Source organism: Aquarana catesbeiana, linkage group LG12 (assembly GCF_042186555.1).
Source record: "Aquarana catesbeiana isolate 2022-GZ linkage group LG12, ASM4218655v1, whole genome shotgun sequence".
NCBI classification, from domain to species: Eukaryota; Metazoa; Chordata; class Amphibia; order Anura; family Ranidae; genus Aquarana; species Aquarana catesbeiana.
In genome coordinates, this window is record NC_133335.1 from 214,946,060 (window position 1) to 214,950,098 (window position 4,039).

At 41.9% G+C, this 4,039-nt stretch overlaps 1 pseudogene; it reads left to right on the top strand.

The window, feature by feature from the left end:
• Nucleotides 1-1,981: 1,981 nt before the first annotated feature.
• LOC141114751 (5S ribosomal RNA) lies at nt 1,982-2,103 on the top strand (annotated as a pseudogene).
• The last annotated feature ends 1,936 nt before the right edge of the window (nt 2,104-4,039 follow it).

Here is a 4,039-nt window from a genome sequence, read left to right on the forward strand (position 1 = left end):
TGATTGGGATTTCAAGTGATAGACCAACACAAAGTGGCACATAATTGTGAAGTGGAAGGAAAATGAGAAATTAATTTCAACATTTTTTACAAATAAATATGTGAAAAGTGTGGCGTGCATTTGTATTCAGCCCCCTTTACTCTGATACCCCTAACTAAAATCTAGCAGAACTAATTGCCTTCAGAAGTCACCTCATTAGTAAATAGAGTCCAACTGTGTGTAATTTAATCTCAATATAAATACAGCTGTTCTGTGAAGCCCTCAGTGGTTTGTTAGAGAACCTTAAACAGCATCATAAAGGCCAAGGAACACACCAGACAGGTCATGAAAAAAGTTATGGAGAAGTTTAAAGCAGGGCTAGGTTATAAAAAAATATCCCAAGCTTTGAACATCTCACGGAGCTCTGTTCAATCCATCATCTGAAAATGGAAAGAGTATGGCACAACTGCAAACCTACCAAGACATGGCCGTCCACCTAAACTGACAGGTCGGGCAAGGAGACCATTCATCAGAGAAGCAGCCAAGAGGCCCATGGTAACTCTGGAGGAGCTGCAGAGATCCACAGCTCAGGTGGGAGAATCTGTCCACAGGACAACTATTAGTCGTGTTCTCCACAAATCTGACCTTTATGGAAGAGTGGCAAGAAAAAAGCCATTGTTGAAAGAAAGCCATAAGAAGTCCTGTTTGCAGTTTGCGAGAAGCCATGTGGAGGACACAGCAAACATGTGGAAGAAGATTCTCTGGTCAGATGAGACCAAAATTGAACTTTTTGGCCTAAAAGCAAAACGCTATGTGTGCAAAACTAACACTGCATATCACACTGAACACACCATCCCCACTGTGAAACATGGTAGTGGCAGCATCATGTTGTTTGGATGCTTTTCTTCAGCAGGGACAGGGAAGCTGGTCAGAGTGGATTTGAAGATGGATGGAGCCAAATACAGGGCAATCTTAGAAGAAAACCTGTTAGGCCCCATTCACACCTGAGCATATAGTTTTCAGGCAGAAAGGTGCGTGATTTTACCGCAATTTTGCCGCATTTTACCACGTTTTTGCCTTGATTTTGTACAGGTCAAAAGGTCACCAATGTAAATAAGGAAAAAAACAACCAAATCTGCCTAAAAAAAAGTTCCAGAACTTGTTTGAGCTTAAGGCATTTTGGAGCTTCTGGCTTCAGGCGTTTTGGAGTGGAGATGTGAACCATCTCCATAGAGAATAATTGATTTTTTTCCCCTCCACCGTTTTGTAGCTTGAGGCTTCAAGCTACAAAACGCTCAGGTGTGAATGGGGCCTTAGAGTCTGCAAAAGATTTGAGACTGGGACGGAGGTTCACCTTCCAGCAGAACAACGACCCGAAACATACAGCCAGAGCTACAATGGAATGGTTTAGATCAAAGCATATTCATGTGTTAGAATGGCCCAGTCAAAGTCCAGACCTAAATCCAAGAATCTGTGGCAAGACTTGAAAATTGCTGTTCACAGACGCTCTCCATCCAATCTGACAGATCTTGAGCTATTTTGCAAAGAAGAATTGGCAAAAAATTCACCCTCTAGATGTGCAAAGCTGGTAGAGACATCCCCAAAAAGACGTGCAGCTGTAATTGCAGTGAAAGGCGGTTCTACAAAGTATTGACTCAGGGGGGCGCTATACAAATGCACCCCACACTTTTCACATATTTATTTGTAAGAAATTTTGAAAACCATTTATCATTTTCCTTCCACTTCACAATTATGTGCCACTTTGTGTTGGTCTATCACATAAAATCCCAATAAAATATATTTAAGTTTTTGGTTGTAACATGACAAAATATGGAACATTTCAAGGGGTATGAATACTTTTTTTAAGGCACTGTATGTCTCTATATTAATTCCTGGATTTAAGCACTTTGTTGATTTATGTTTTTGTTTATTACCGCAATATCACAGTTTATGTAAAGCATTTTGACTACACATATTGCTGTTAATAGACATTGGAGGAAAGGCCCATGGCCACACCACCCTGAATGTGCCCGATCTCATCTGATCTCGGAAACTAAGCAGCGTTGGGCCTGGTTAGTACTTGGATTGGGGACATTGGGGAAAGAGCCTGGTGATTCATAGGATTATTTTTCATTACAATTTATTTTTATTATTTTGGTTTTGAGTTTGTGAGGGCTGCACTTGTTTTATATATATATATATATAGGCTTTTTTTAGATATTGAGATATATACAGTACATATGTACATTAACACTCACCAGCTCTTTATTAGGTACACCTGTTCAATTGCTTGGTAACACAGATCAGCCAATCACATGGCAGCAACTCAATGCATTTAGGCATCTAGACGCATTGAAGACAACTTGCTGAAGTTCAGAATGGGGAAGAAAGGGGATTTAAGTGACTCTGAACGTGGCATGGTTGTTGGTGCCAGACGGGCTGGTCTGAGTATTCCAAAAACTGCTGATCTACTGGGATTTTCAAGCAACAGCCATCTCTGGGGTTTACTGAGAATGGTCCAAAAAAGAGAAAATATCCAGTGAGTGGCAGTGGAGGAAAATGCCTTGTTGAGGTCAGAGGAGAATAGGCAGACTGGTTTGAGATGATAGAAAGACAACAGTAACTCAAATAACCACTCGTTACACCCAAGGTATGCAGAATACCATCTCTGAACACACAACACATCGAACCTCGGAGAAGAAGGGCTACAGCAGCAGAAGATCACACTGTTTTCCATTCTTGTCAGCTAAAACAGGCAACTGAGGCCACAATTCGCACAGATCACCAAAATTGGACAATAGAAGATCGGAAAAACGCTGCCTGATCTGATAAGTCTCGATTTCAGCTGCGACATTCAGATAGTAGGGCCAGAATTTGACGTAGACATGAAAGCATGGATCCATCCTGCCTTGTATCAATGGTTCAGGCTGGTGGTGTAATGGTGTGAGGGATATTTTCCTCCACACCATTATTGTTGTATTGTTGCTGATCATGTCCATCCCTTTATGACTACAGTGTCCCCATCTTCTGATGGCTCCTTCCAGCAGGATAATGCACCATGTCACAAAGCTCCAATCATCTCACCACTGGACAATGAGGTCCCTGTACTCCAATGGCCTCCACACTCACCAGATCTCATCCAATAGAGCACCTTTGGGATGTGTCGGAATGGGAGATTGGCATCATGGATGTGCAGCCGACAAATCTGAAGCAACTGCGTGATGTTATCATGTCATTATGGACCAAAATCTATGAGGAATGTTTCCAACACCTTGTTGGATCTATGCCATGAAGAATGAAGGCAGTTCTGAAGGTAAAAGACGGTTCATCCTGGTACTAGCAAGGTGTACCTAATAAAATGGCCGGTGAGTGTATATAAATATATATGGTGCATACCTCCCAACTTTCTGAGATTGGAATGTGGGACTCCAATTAGCAAAAGTAGGTAGGCATAGGACTGAGGAGGAAAGAGGGACTCTTTTAAAAAAGAGGGACAGTCCCTCGAAATCAGTGACAGTTGGGAGCTATGATAGTGATCACTGGGGTTTGTTGGGAAGGTCCAGAAATCAGTTTAATTTTTTCTTGCCAAAAAAACTTTTTTTTTTGTACAGTAATTTTAAAATTCAACCAGGGTCCTTATTTATGACAAGCGCCCCCATGGAAGCAGCCTAGCACTTGGGCAGAAAAACCTCCCCGTCTTTTTTTCTTCCTATCCTAATGCGTACACATGAGCGTTTCTTTTGTCAGACTAAACTCTGACGTTTTTTTCGGCGGAATTGCCTACACACGGTCACACCAAAGTCCGATTGTTTCGAACGCGATGATGTACGACCGGACTAGAAAAAAGGAAGTTCAATAGCCACTAGCCAATAGCTGCCCTTGCGTCGTTTTTGGTCTGTTGGACTAGCATACAGACGAGCGGTTTTCCCGATAGGAATTGATTCCGTCGGAAAGATTTTAAACATGTTCTATTTCTAGGTCCGTCAGAATTTTAGAAAGAAAAAGTCCGATGAAGCCCACACACGATCGGAATGTCCGATGGAATGATTCCGTCGGACCT